The sequence below is a fragment of the Hyla sarda genome, unplaced genomic scaffold, assembly GCF_029499605.1.
Source record: "Hyla sarda isolate aHylSar1 unplaced genomic scaffold, aHylSar1.hap1 scaffold_609, whole genome shotgun sequence".
Lineage (NCBI taxonomy): Eukaryota > Metazoa > Chordata > Amphibia > Anura > Hylidae > Hyla > Hyla sarda.
In genome coordinates, this window is record NW_026610624.1 from 97,952 (window position 1) to 112,938 (window position 14,987).

General features: G+C 46.8%; 1 long non-coding RNA gene across 6 annotated transcripts in view; it reads left to right on the forward strand.

Annotated features, from left to right (window-relative positions):
• Positions 1-14,987, forward strand: part of LOC130341006 (uncharacterized) — a 189,858-nt gene that overhangs the window by 83,389 nt on the left and 91,482 nt on the right. For 2 of the 6 annotated variants that reach the window (XR_008881018.1, XR_008881020.1), the window contains 2 exons: positions 1,011-1,180; positions 1,340-1,500. The exons of 1 other annotated variant lie outside the window; for it this stretch is intronic. This is a non-coding gene — a long non-coding RNA (uncharacterized LOC130341006). Of the gene's footprint in view, positions 1-1,010; positions 1,181-1,339; positions 1,501-10,294; positions 10,403-14,117; positions 14,212-14,987 lie in introns of those variants that run through there. 3 more of the 6 variants (XR_008881023.1, XR_008881019.1, XR_008881021.1) reach the window with 3 other exon arrangements.

Consider the following 14,987-nt stretch of genomic DNA (forward strand, 5'->3'; position numbering starts at 1 on the left):
ATACAGTAATCATAGAGTATTTTTGCGCTGGAACCCCCATATTTGGGTACTAATGTGTGAGGAAGAGCAAGCCTATAATACTATATCCAGCACGAGGACACTGATACAAAGTATCGCATTGGCTCTCCGCAAGCACTTACACCATCTATGCCGCCTGATCTCAGCTCCCAATATTGGGCCGGACACAGATCCGTGCCAGTCAGCCGGCATCTCAGTGCAACTAAGCCATGAGCGGAGAAATGTCCCTTACCGTCCTGAGGGCCCATCCAGAGGACTTGTGACTGCAGGTAATATTCATCATTGTGGCCGGGTACATCCCGTGCCAACCTACACAGAAGCATTGTCTGACATTCACGCAGACGGGTTTTTACCATAAGGACACAGACGGACTTTGGTGTCAGGATACCAATTCATATGGTGATTATATATGCATTTTTTATTTTTATTTTATATTTTTATATATCATACTTATTTTTATAGTTCACTCCCTGTGTGTTATAAGTCAGCGACAAGGGCCCTGTTCAGACTTTAGTGTAATATATCTTTTTAATAATAAGCATACAATAAAATAATTTATTTTATGTACAACCAATGATATCTCTAGTCTTCAATCAATTCTATACCTTGAGGTCTGTTTCTATATATATATATCTATATATATATATATATATATATATATATAAATACCGTATTTATTGGCATATAACACGCACTGCCGTATAACACGCACCCCCATTTTAACAGGGATATTTAAGTAAAAAAATAAAATGTAAAAGAAATGACTTGGACTAAATGCCACATCATCCACCCAACTTCACAATAGTAGAAAGATTACTCGGCACAGCTCGCCTAATCACACGCACCTGTGAATCACTACCTCTGTTGGCTAGACCACGTCAGGTTGTGCTCACTGGATATAGCACAGTCCAATGCAAATCTTCACAAATGTAGAGAAAAAGCCAGGGCAACTCACCAAATACGTATACTTCAAAACTTCTTTATTGTTCCAGGAAGGGTACAGACAGTGCAGGACACGGCGGACGGTATACAAAGGGATGTTCTTTCGGGGCTACTGTGCCGTTTCGCAAGATATGCTTCAACTGGCCCACATCGTCATTCAGCCCGAAACACATTTAAATAACCCTCCCCTTTGTTGCCATAGAAACCATCCAAACAACAGGTAAGTGCAATTAAAATATGTTAAAAACAACTGTGTGATACAAATAAGGTTATAATAATAAAGCACTGAGCTCCGTGCGTTCATTAAGACCTAGAGGTCCCATTGCTTCTAAACGTAGGATCCATTTTGTTTCATTTATTAATAGAATATTTTCTTTAGTTTTTCCAGCATATCCGTGTTCGATCCTCTCAAGACCGGCAAACCGGAATCCATGTTTTTCTTTAGAATGAACTTCATTGATGTGCTGTATAAATCTAGTGGCTCCGATGCCGGTCCTGAGGGATCAAACATGCTCATGGATTCTGTGGAATAGGGGCCTTTTCGTCTTCCCAATGTAAAATAAATTACATTTACAAACCAGTGCGTAAATCACATGATAGGACCTGCATGTAATACATTGTCTCACAGTAATTTTATTACCTGCTAATTCCAAAAATCTACCTTTCATATTAATTGAACAAAAGGACCAAGAACCACAACAAAAGTTCCCTTTTGGTCGTAATTCAGACAGCCAATTTGATTCAGATGCGTTCTTTTTCTTTCTCAACACTTCTTGCAAGATGTACCAATTATTCGTAATAGCTTTTTTTACCACATTATTAATCACTCGTCATTGCGTAGCGCAGTGCATAGCAACGACGCATAGACGCCACACCGGAGCCAGAAGCAGCGCGGACCCGACCCCGGCAACAGGTAATCATAAAACCGGGGATGGGGTTTTTTTACCCAAATATCCTTGGTAAAATGAGAGTGCGTGTTATAGGCCGGTGCGTAGTATACCCCGTTAAATGCGGTACATAAATAAAAAGGTATTTTACATATTAACACATGCATATTATTATGCATACATATCTTAGGACACATTACTACACTGATTTAAGCATTTTAAAAAATTGACAGTAACACTTTAACCTGTTGGGGACAAACTACAATGCTCAGAAGAGAAGGAGTCACATTTGGCTTTTAGAAAGCAAATTTTGCTGAAATGGTTTTTGGCAGCAAAAAAAAAAAAAAAAAAAAAACACACACACACATGACCTACTATTTTGGAAACTACACCCCTAAAGGAACTTAACAAGGGGTACAGTGAGCCTTAACACCCCACAGGTGTTTGTCGAGTTTTTGCTAAAGTCAGATGTGTAAATAAAAAAAATACACTAAAATGCTGTTTTTCCCCCAAATATAGCATTTTTTTACTAGGGGTAATAGGAGAAAATGCCCCCCAAAATTTGTAACCCCATTTCTTCAGAGTATGGAAATACCCCATGTGTGGACGTGAAGTGCTCTGCTGGCACACTACAATGCTCAGAAGAGGAGGAGCGCCATTGAGCTTTTAGAGAGAGAATAATTTGGAATGGAAGTCAGGGGCCATGTGCGTTTACAAAGCCCCCAGTGGTGTCAGAAGAGTGGATTCCCCCACATGTGACCCCATTTTGGAAACTACACACCTCGCAGAATTTAATAGGGGGTGCAGTGAGCATTTAAACCCCACTGGTGTTTGACATATCTTTGGAACAGTGGACTGTGCACCCAGCACCAGCATTTTAGTGAAAAAAAAAAATGTTTTCTTCATTTTCCCATCCAACTTTAACGAAAATTTGTCAAACACTTGTGGGGTGTTAAGGCTCACTATACCCCTTGTTACGTTCTTTGAGGGGTGTAGTTTCCAAATGGGGTCACACGTGGGTATTCATTTTTTTGCATTTATGTCACAATCAGCCACCCCTGTGCAAATCACCAATTTAGGCCTCAAATGTACATAGTGCTCTATCCTGAGCCCTGTTGTTCGCCCGCAGAGCATTTTATGCCCACATATGGGGTATTTCCGTACTCAGGAGAAATTGCGTTACAAATTTTGGGGGTCTTTTTTTCCTTTTTTTACACTATTAGGCTGCTGTAGACCCCAACTTTTCCTTTTTATAAGGGGTAAAAGGAGAAAAAGCCCCCCAAAATTTCTAACACAATTGGTCCTGAGTAAGGAAATATCCCATATATGGCCCTAAACTGTTTCCTTGAAATACGACAAGGCTCCGAAGTGAGAGAGCGCCATGTGCATTTGAAGACTGAATTAGGGATTGCATAGTGGTGGACATAGGGGTATTCTTTGCCAGTGATTCCCAAACAGGGTGCCTCCAGCTGATGCTAAACTCCCAGCATGCCTGGACAGTCAGTGGCTGTCCGGAAATGCTAGGAGTTGTTGTTTTGCAACAGCTGGAGACTCCGTTTTGGAAACACTGCCGTACAATACGTTTTTCATTTTTATTGGGGGGACAGTGTAAGGCAGTGTATATGTAGTGTTTTACCCTTTATTATGTGTTAGTGTAGTGTAGTGTTTTTAGGATACATTCGCACTGGCAGCGGTTTACGAAGAGTTTCCTGCTAGGAGTTTGCGCTGTGGCAGAAAATTTGCTGCAGCTCAAACTTGAAGCAGAAAACTCACTGTAAACCTGCCCGTGTGAATGTATCCTGTACATTCACATGGGGGGGGGGGGGACGGACCTCCAGCTATTTCAAAACTACAACTCCCAGCATGTACTGAAAGACCTTGCACGCTGGGAGTTGTAGTTTTGCAACAGCTGGAGGCACACTGGTTGGAAAACCTTCAGTTAGGTTCTGTTACCTAACTCAGTATTTTCCAACCAGTGTGCCTCCAGCTGTTGCAAAACTACAACTCCCAGCATGTACTGATCGTCGAAGGGCATGCTGGGAAATGTAGTTATTCAACAGCTAGAGGTATGGAATTACAACTCCCAGCATGCCAAGACAGCTGTTTGGGAATGCTGGGAGTTGTAGTTTTGCAAGATCTAGAGGGCCAAAGTTTAGAGATAACTGCACAGTAATCTTCAAACTGCAGCCCTCCAGCTGTTGCAAAACTACAAATCCCAGCATGTCCAAACAGCAAACAGCTGTCTGAGCATGCTGGGAGTTGTAGTTTTGCAACATCTGGAGGGCTGTATAGTGATCTCAAACCGTAGCCCTCCAGATGTTGCTGTCAGGATTCGGCAGGCTGGAGGTGGATCCTCTGTGTCAGAGAGGGATTGGCGTGGACCGTGCCGGCGGACCGGTTCTAAGTTGCTACTGGTTTTCCCCAGAGCCCGCCGCAAAGCACGATGGTCTTGCAGCAGCGGTAGCAACCAGGTCGTATCCACCGGCAATGGCTCAACCTCTCTGACTGCTGAGATAGGCGCGGTACAAGGGATAAGGCAAGAGCAAGGTCGGACGTAGCAGAAGGTCAGGGCCGGCAGCAAGGATCGTAGTCAGGGGCAACGGCAAGAGGTCTGGAACACTGGCTTGGGATACACAAGGAACGCTTTCACTGGCACAATGGCAACAAGATCCGGCAAGGAAGTGAAGGGGAAGTGAGGTAATATAGGGAAGTGCACAGGTGAACACACTAATTAAAACCATGCGCCAATCAGTGGCGCACTGGCCCTTTAAATCGCAGAGAGCCGTCGTGCGCGCCCTAGGGAGCGGGGCCGCGCGCGCCGGGACAGCACAGACGGGAAACGAGTCTGGTAAGCGGGTCGGGATGCGCACCGCGAGCGGGCGCGTCCTGCATCGCAAATCGCATCCCGGCTAGGGACATTATCGCAGCGCTCCTGGTCAGCGGGTCTGACCGGGGCGCTGCGATCAGGAAAACGCTGCGAGCGCTCCGGGGAGGAGCGGGGACCCGGAGCGCTCGGCGTAACAGTTGCTAGGCAACCTAACGGCTTCCGTAGTCTGTAGCAGGGAGCAAGCCGCACGTCATCGCCGCCCACCGATGGTAAGTATCCTCCAGCGCCGGTCACCTACGGTTCCCCTGCTCTGCCCGGATTACCATGGGTCAGCAGAGCGGGAGAATCAAACTTTAACCCCCCCGCCCCCGATCTGCTATTTGTTGGTCGCTTCTGCCCCACCAATAGCAGGGATAGGAGGGGTGGCACCCCTGACACCTAACACCCTATCCCTTCAGGGGGACCGGTGGTGTCTTGGACACCCCCGATCCCACTTCTTTTCCGGGTCACCGGAGACCTTTATGACCCGGAAACGCCGCAAATCGCCAGTGGCATTGGCACAGGATGCCTGCTGAATTATTTCAGCCGGCATCCCGTTCCGATCACCACCCGGCGAGCTGCGGTGCACGGAATTGCGGAGGCGTACAGGTACGCTCTCCATCCTAAAGTGGTAAGACGCGAGGGCATATCCATGCGCCCTCCGTCCCCAACAAGTTGAGTTCAGAGCACGAGGCAGTGATCGGAACATGATGACTACTTATATCTATCACCAGCCATCAGCCATCTATCAGGCCATCGCCTAGGAGGGTCCTGGGACCGCCCCCCCTCCCTTGTTGGCGAGTGCCGTGATTCGCTGGTCAATTCTGACCAGCAAATCACAGCTTTTCCCCACCCTGGAGGATAGAAGTGACGCGGCAGGGGTGCCTCCTCCTCCTATCTCCTGCGATTTGTCGGTCAGGAATGCTGGGAGTTGTAGTTTTGCAACATCTTGAGGGCCACAGTTTAGAGACCACTATATAGTGGTCTCCAAACTGTGGCCCTCCAGATGTTGTAAAACAGCAATTCCCAGCATGCCCAGACAGTCAGGCATGCTGGGTGTTGTAGTGCTGCAACATCTTGCCCTTCAGATGTTGCAGAACTACAACTCCCAGCATGCCTGGACAGTCTGAGCATGCTGGGAGTTGTAGTTTTGCAACATCTGGAGAGCCACAGTTTGGAGACCACTACACAGTGGTCTGCAAACTGTGACCCTCCAGCTGTTGCATATATACAACTTCCAGCATGCTTTTCGGCTGTCAGTGCATTCTGGGAGTTGTAGTTTTACAACAGCTGGAGGCACATTGGTAGGGAAATACTGAGTTAGGGTCTGTTACCTATCTTAATGTTTCCCAACCTGTGTGCCTGCAGCTGTTGCAAAACTACTGTGATGGCCCAGTACAGAATACTGCTTATTCTGTGTTCCTGCCTACCCTGTGTGGCGGCTGCTGCTTCAGTGTCCCCATGGGCCTGCACTCCTAAGGACTTTTGGAATTCATAAGGTTATGTATAGTTTATCTTTTGAGGTATTTGTGTCTTTAAAAACTGTTGCTGAGGCCTTTGTTGTTAATGGAAGTATGCAAGGTGAATTTGTGACTTATCTGGCCAATGGGATCCCTCTAAATTGCTCCCATATATATCTGGGAGGAGCTAAGTGTAGTCAGTTGCTGCTCAGGTACAGTGAAGTGAGGAGTAGTGATGTTGCGAACATAAAATGTTCAGTTCGCGAACCGCGAACGCGAACTTCCGCAAAGGTTCGCGAACCGGGCCAACCGCCATTGACTTCAATGGGCAGGCGGATTTTAAAACCCACAGGGACTCTTTCTGACCACAATAGTGATTTAAAAGTTGTTTCAAGGGGACTAACACCTGGACTGTGGCGTGCCGGAGTGGGATCCATGGCAAAACTCCCATGGAAAATTACATAGTTGATGCAGAGTCTGGTTTTAATCCATAAAGGGCATAAATCACCTAACATTCCTAAATGGTTTGGAATAACGTGCTTTAGCCCCCTTTAGGCAGCACATAGAGCCCCCCTTTATGCATCACATAATTAGATCCCCCTTTAGACAGCACTTAGTTAGAGCCTCCCTTTAGGCAGCACATAGTTTGATTCCCCCTTTAGGCAGCACATAGATTCCCCCATATTAGGCAGCACATAGTTAGAGCCCCCCTTGAGGCAGCACATAGTGGGATTTGGACAGAGATGGACAGAGATGTCAGCAGAGAGTACCAGAAAAATTAGGCATGTACACATGCCTGAAAAATTTGGTATTGTTGCAGCCGCTTCTGTAGCAGCGGCCAGAAAAATTGCAGCACCATAACAAGAGCAGCAGCAGAGGCCAGAAAAATTAGGCATGTACACATGGATGAAAAATTTGGTATTGTCGCAGCAGCATCTGTAGCAGCAGCCAAAAAAATTGCAGCACCAGAAAAAGTGCAGCAGCAGAGGCCAGAAAAATTAGGCATGTACACCTGGCTGGAAAATTTGATATTGTCGCAGCTGTAGCAGCGGCCATAAAAATTGCAGCACCATAACAAGTGCAGCAGCAGAGGCCAGAAAAATTAGGCATGTACACATGGATGAAAAATTGGGTATTGTCACAGCCGCAGCTGTAGCAGCGGCCAGACAAATTGCAGCACCATAACAAGTACAGCAGCAGAGGCCCTACAAATTAGGCATGTACACCTGGCTGGAAAATTTGGTATTGTCGCAGCCGCTGCTGTAGCAGCGGCCAGAAAAATTTCTGTTTGTTTCGCCAGGCAGAAAGTGCCCTAAAACATTGCGGCTTGAACCCTAAGTGGTGGCGGATAAGTCACGCAAGTCATCCGGCATTCAGAGTTCAAATACAGCAGTGTGTGGGCCATTTTTAGCCCAAGGCAGCTAATCTGATCAGGCCTTGTTCAGTCAAATGTATCGCCCAGTGTCAGTCCCTTCGGGATCCATCCCTCATTCATCTTAAGAAAAGTGAGGTAATCCAGACTTTTTTGACCAAGGCGACTCCTCTTCTCAGTGACAATACCTCCTGCTGCACTGAAGGTCCTTTCTGACAGGACACTTGAAGCGGAACAGGCCAGAAGTTTGAGCGCAAATTGGGATAGCTCAGGCCACAGGTCAAGCCGGCACACCCAGTAGTCAAGGGGTTCATCGCTCCTCAGAGTGTCGATATCTGCGGTTAAGGCCAGGTAGTCTGCTACCTGTCGGTCAAGTCGTTCTCTGATGGTGGACCCCGAAGGGCTGTGGCGATGCGTAGGAGTTAAAAAGCTCTGCATGTCCTCCATCAACAGCATGTCTGTACAGCATCCTGTCCTTGCCGGTGTGTTCATGGGAGGAGGAGGAGGATTACTTTCACCTCTTCCCCTGTTAGATCCCTGTTGTGCTGTGACATGACCCTTATACGCTGTGTACAGCATACTTCTTCATTTATTTTGGACCTGCTGAATCCTTTCCGCCTTGCTGTAATGCAGTAACACGTCAGGCACTTTATGTTTATACCGGGGATCTAGTAGCGTGGACACCCAGTACAGGTCGTTCTCCTTCATCCTTTTTATACAAGGGTCCCTCAACAGGCACGACAGCATGAAAGACCACATTTGCACAAGGACGGATGCCGAGCTACTCATGTCCCATTCCTCGTCCTCAGTGATGTCAGGGAAGGTATCATCTTCTTCCCCCCAGCCATGTACAACACCACGGGAACCAGATAGGTGACAAGGAGCACCCTGGGATGCCTGCTGTGGTTGGTCTTTCTCCTCCTCTTCAAAGCCACATTCCTCCTCTGACTCCTCTTCCTCACAATCCTCTTCCAGCGTTGCCGCAGGTCCAGCAAGCGATGCTGATAAGGCTGTTTCTGGTGGTGATGGTTTCCACAACTCTTCCTCTTCATGCTCATCTACTGCCTGATCCAGCACTCTTCGCAGGGCATGCTCCAGGAAGAAAACAAACGGTATGATGTCACTGATGGTGCCTTCGGTGCGACTGACCAGGTTTGTCACCTCCTCAAAAGGACGCATGAGCCTACAGGCATTGCGCATGAGCCTCCAGTAACGTGGCAAAAAAAATTCTCAGCTCCGCAGATAATGTCCTAGCACCCCGGTCATACAAATATTTGTTGACAGCTTTTTCTTGTTGGAGCAGGCGGTCGAACATTAGAAGTGTTGAATTCCAACATGTCGGGCTGTCGCAAATCAAGCGCCTCACTGGCATGTTGTTTCGCCGCTGGATATCTGACAAGTGCGCCATGGCCTTGTAGGAATGCCTGAAATGGCCACACACCTTCCTGGACGGCTTCAGGACATCCTGTAAGCCTGGGTACTTGAGCACAAAGCGTTGTACAATCAGATTACACACTTGTCATGCACAGCACATGTGTCAACTTGCCCAACCTCAATGCCGCCAACAAATTTGTTCCGTTGTCACAAACCACCTTGTCGATCTCCAGTTGGTGCGGAGTCAGCCACTGGTCCACCTGTGCGTTCAGAGCCGACAGGAGCGCTGGCGCGGTGTGACTCTCCGCTTTGAGGCAAGTCAACCCCAAGATGGCGTGACACTGCCGTATCCGGGATGTGGAATAGCACCCCCCAGGGGGGGGGGGGTGCCGATCATGTGGAGCAAGACGCAGCAGTGGACTCGGCCGAGGATGTTATGGAAGAGGATGGAGTAGGAGGAGTCGTGGCGGTGTCACCAACTCCTCTGCAGAGCCACGCATTCCATGCTTGGCAGCCGTCACCAGGTTTACCCAATGCGCAGTGTAGGTGATATACCTGCCCTGACCATGCTTTGCAGACCAGGTATCAGTGGTTAGATGGACCCTAGCCCCTACACTGTGTGCCAGGCATGCCATAATTTCCTTTTGCACAATGGAGTAAAGGTTGGGGATTGCCTTTTGTGCAAAAAAATTTCGGCCTGGTACCTTCCACTGCGGTGTCCCAATGGCTACAAATTTTTTAAAGGGCTCAGACTCCACCAGCTTGTATGGTAAAAGCTGGCAGGCTAGCAGTTCCGACAAGCCAGCTGTCAGACTTTGAGACATTGTCTTCTTGCGCTCACACATCTCCTTGACAGACACCTGGCTGTGGGCAGATGAGCAGGAACTGCTTAAGGTGAGAGACGGAGAGGCGGTTGGTTGAGAGGGGGCAAGGAGGGTAGCAGTGGTTGACCTGGCTGAAGATGCTGGACCAGGAGGAGGATGGCGGCTTTGACTGTGTGTGCTGCTTGTACTGACGTGTTGATCCCATAGGCGTTTGTGATGTGACATCATGTGCCTTCGCAAAGCAGTTGTGCCTAGGTGGGTGTTGGACTTCCCACGACTCAGTTTCTTCTGGCACAGGTTGCAAATGGCCTCGCTGTTGTCAGAGGCAGACACACAAAAAAAATGCCACACTGCTGAGCTCTGCGATGACTGCATTCTGGTGGTGGCAACTGCATGCGTTGATTGGCGTCCCGTCTGGCTGACCCCAGGTGTCGATGCATGCTGTCTGACTGTGCCACTAGCTCCTTGCGACGACCTCCCTCTGCTTCCAACTCATCTCCTCCTCCTCTCTGTCTCCCCATCTGAACTTTCCCCCTCTTCTTCTCTTCTAGCGGGCACCCACGTGGCATCCACGGACACATCGTCATCATCATCACCTTCACCGCTATCTGACACCTCAAAAAAGGAAGCAGCAGCGGGTACAACATCATCATCACACCGTAAGTCCATGTGTGTAATGCTGCCTGACTGAGACATATCCCTGTTAACTACATTCTCTGGCAATAATGGTTGTGCATCACTCATGTCTTCAAACTGATGTGTAAATAACTCCTCGGATCAAGTAAAGCTGCTGTGGTGCTAGTGTTGGTGGTGGCGGCAGGCGGGCAAATGGTAGCATGAGAGGTGCCCGAAGCTAAGCTAGAGGAGGAGAAGGATGGTGCGTCAAGGTTCTGAGCGAAAGCTGTAGTAGATTGGGTGTCTTGTGATAGCCAGTCAACTAAGTCCTCAGAACTTTGGGGGTTCATGGTACATGGCCTCTGAACCCTGGCCATTCTAGGGCCAAAGGGAATCCCAGCACCACGATGGCCCCTGTGGGGTAGCCTTCCTCTGCCTGTAACTTTTTTGGTTAAATTTGCACAAGTGTCACACCACACGTAACTGACAGTGACGACTGGTTTTATTTAACAGCCAAAAAAGTTTTTTTTTTTTTTATTTGCACAACTGTCACACCAAATGTGATTTGCACTAGTGTGACAATGAGCAAAAAAGCTTGCCAGCGGAGTTCCCCTTTTAAGCAGTGGTCCCCAACCAGGGTGCCTCCAGCTGTTTCAAAACACACGGACTGATATATTTCAGCCCTTTGAATACTGTAGTAGTTAGTTGCTTTAAAGAAAAAAAGCTTGCCAGCGGAGTTCCCTTTTTATGCAGTGGTCCCCAACCAGGGTGCCTCCAGCTGATGCAAAACACATGGACTGATATATTTCAGCCCTTTGAATACTGTAGTAGTTAGTTGCTTTAAAGAAAAAAAGCTTGCCAGTGCAGTTCCCCTTTTAAGCAGTGGTCCCCAACCAGGGTGCCTCCAGCTGTTGCAAAACACACGGACTGATATCTTTTAGCCCTTTGAATACTGTAGTAGTTAGTTGCTTGAAGGAACTTAAGTTTGATTCTGGAGTACCCCTTTTAACCAGCGGTTCCCTCCCAACCCGGGTGCCTCCAGCTGTTGCAAGACACATGGACTGATATCTTTCAGCCCTAAAAAAGGGCTTTTTTGGGTGCTGTCCTTAAAGCAGATGTTACACTAGTGCTTTAGAAGTAAACTGGACCCTGAATACACCACCTTGCAGCAACCTAGTTATCGCTTTCCCTATACAGCAGGAGCAGCTTCTCTGACCCTCCACTTCCTAAGCCTGCAGCATGCTGAATGAGGGTAAAATGGCGTCCGTGCAAGAGGAAGGAGGGTCTGGAAGGGAGGGACTGCTGCTGATTGGCTGTAATGTGTCTGCTGACTCTGACTCACAGGGTCAAAGTTTACTGCAATGTTAAAGTATAGGGGGCAGATCAATGCGAACGCGAACATCACTAAATTCGCCGGGAACTGTTCGCCGGCGAACAATTCGCGACATCTCTAGTGAGGAGCTGAGAAGTTTGTCTGTGTGATCCTGAAGGAGGCCCAAGGCCTAGTCCAGCAGCCATGCATCTACTACCAGTTAACCCCTGCAGGTGAAAGTCAAAGCCTGGCAGTAAGCACAAATCCAGGGGCCAAGTCCAGTCAAGATAGTCAAGTCAGTCAAGTCTTTCAAGTTACCAAATAAAGCGTGGATTGCTTCAGTCAGTCCAAGTCCACTACAAGTCCCAGCAAGCCGTTAAGCTTCTCTATGTTCACTCTGAATCTCCTTGGGCCTAAACTGAGCTGTATAGACTTTAACACCTTGTCTGCCTCAGTAAAAAGCCATTAATCCATAACCTTGCTTCGGAGTGATTATTTGCCCCGTGCCTGGCCCAGGAATAATCGGCTACAACTCGGGTGTTGAATGGTTAACCATGCCCTGGCATCACGATCACTAAAGGGTTACTTACATCTGCACTTATACACCCTCAACACACTACAACTCCCAGCATGCACTGTCAGACCGTGCATGCTGGGAGTTGTAGTTTGGCAACAGCAGAAGTCACACTGTTGGGGAAACACTGAATTAGTCTGTTACCTAACTTAGTGTTTCCCCAACAGTGTGCCTACAGCTGGGGCAATATTACAACTCCCAGCATGCAAGACCTGTCAGTGCATTCTGGGAGTTGCAGTTTTGCAACAGCTGGAGGTCTCCCCCCCCCCAAAGGTGAATGTATATGTTATGTACGTCTGTACAGGATATGTGAATGCATGGAGCCTACAACTGAAGGCATCCTGTTTGGGAAACACTGCCTTAGGGTGCGTTCACACGCGCAGATTTTTTAGCGGGTTTTCCGCTGCGTATTTGAAAGTGGGCGGGCTGTTCTCGGCTGTCCGCAGCAGATTTTCCGCGGCGGAATCTACGCTGCGGAAAATCCGCCGCAGTCCCTACTGACTTCAATGGGGATTGCGGCGGATTTTCCGCAGTGTACATTCCGCCGCAGAAAATCTGCTGCGGGTATCCAAGAAGAGCCCGCCCCCTTTCAAATACGCAGCGGAGAACCCGCTAAAAAATCTGCGCGTGTGAACGTACCCATAGGGTGTTTTTTGGTGGAGGCGGCAAGTGCAATGCTTGTATCCGAGTCTGCCCTTGTGCAAATCCCTAATTTAGGTCTCAAATGCACATGACCCTCTTTCATTTTGGAGCCCTGTCATATTTCAAGGCAACAGTTTAGTTCCACACATGGGATATTTCCTTACTCGGGAGAAATTGTGTTACAAATTGGGGGAGGGGGGCTTCTTCTCCTTTTTACACCTTATGAAAAGGGAAAGTTGGGGTCTACACCATGAGGTTACTGTAGAAAAATTCTACAGTATTGTTTACACTAACATTGTAGTGTTTCCCCAACTTTTCGTTTGTACAAGTGGTAAAAGGAGAAAAAGACCCCCAAATTTCTCCTGAGTACACAAATTCCCCCAAATGTGGATGTAAAGTGTTATGCAGGAACAAAACAGGGCTCAGGAGGAAAGGAGGAACTTTGGGATTTTGGAGAGAGGATTGAAGTCAGGGGCCATGTGGCTTTTACAAAGCCCCCCATGGTTACAGAACAGTGGAAAGCCCCCACATGTGACACAATTTTAGAAACTACACCCCTCAAGGAACATAACATGGGATACAGTGAGTATTAACACCCCTAGGTGTTTGCCAATTTTTGTTACAGTGAGTCGTAAAAATGAAAATTGAGAATTTTTAAACTAAAATGCTGGTGTAACCCCATATGTGGCCCTAAGCTGTTGCTTTTAAATACCACAGGGCTCCTGAGTGAGAGAGCTCCATATGCATTTGAAGACTAAATGAGGGATTTGCATTATAGCAGACTTGGATGTACAGTAAGGGTAAGAGAGGGACATGCCTTCCTGTGAGAAGATTAAAATTCAGTGTGATCTGATATAAGCTGATTTGAAAAGAAATACAGAATGTAGACACATACAAGTTATATGTACATGATCAGGATGAGGTACTGAGTAACATAACTTTTTTTTCTGTGATATGATAGGTACACTTTAACCAAGGTTCATTATTTTTCTTCTGTTCTTTCTTTCTTATGTGTCTTCTTTTCTTTTTCTTCCTCCCTGCCTTCTAAAATGACTTTTTTCATATAACTTTTTTCATATAATGTTTTTTATTTTTATTTTGCCTGGTAAAATGTTAGATATCACAATGAAAACCAGACAAGCCCCACTAAACACTATAAAATCATGCAGCGGCCTTACTGGCTTTCTTTGTTAATCCTCCTTTATGACATCACACATGTGACATCATCAAGTGTTTGGAGCTATCTCTACCAGCCACTAGTACAGTATCAGAGGGAGAGCACACAAAGAGCAGAAGATGAGGAAGGGGCCAAGATTACACAGGAGAGGTACAAAAATCCTAAATGTTGATCAGAATACATCCAGATGACTTGCAAATGATGACTAGATCTATTACATGATATGTCAAAATAATAATGTAAATTGTATTAAATCAAATGATTTAACCATACACTTTGCTGGTGTTCACAAATGACCAAGCATATACTGTATTTTCAATTCTATTACACAAAGAGGGAAATTTATCAAAACCAGTAGAGAGGAAATGTTGCCCAGTAGCCCATAGCAACCAATCAAATTGCTTCTTTCATTTTTAACAAGGCAACTGAAAAAATCTGATTGGTCGCAATGGCAACTGGTCAACTTTTCCTTCCTTTGCACACGTTTTGATAAATTTTGACAACCCCCCCCTCAACTTAGTCAGGGTGGGTGGGGGATATAAGTACTGTATGGGTATATTAAAGGGGTACTCCCCTGGAAAACATAAATTTGTTTAAATCAACTGGTGCCAGAAGTTAAACAGATTTGTAAATTACTTCTATTTAAAATCTTAACCCTTCCAGTACTTATCAGCTGCTGTATTTTCCAGAGGAAATTCTTTCTTTTTGAATTTCCTTTCTGTCTGACCACAGTGCTTTCTGCTGACACCTCTGTCCATTTTAGGAACTGTCCAGAGTAGGAGCAAATCCCCATAGGAAACCTATCCTGCTCTGGACAGTTCCTAAAATGGACAGAGGTGTCAGCAGAAAGCACTGTGGTCAGACAGAAAGGAAATTCAAAAAGAAAAGAACTTCCTCTGGAAAATACAGCAGCTGATAAGTAAG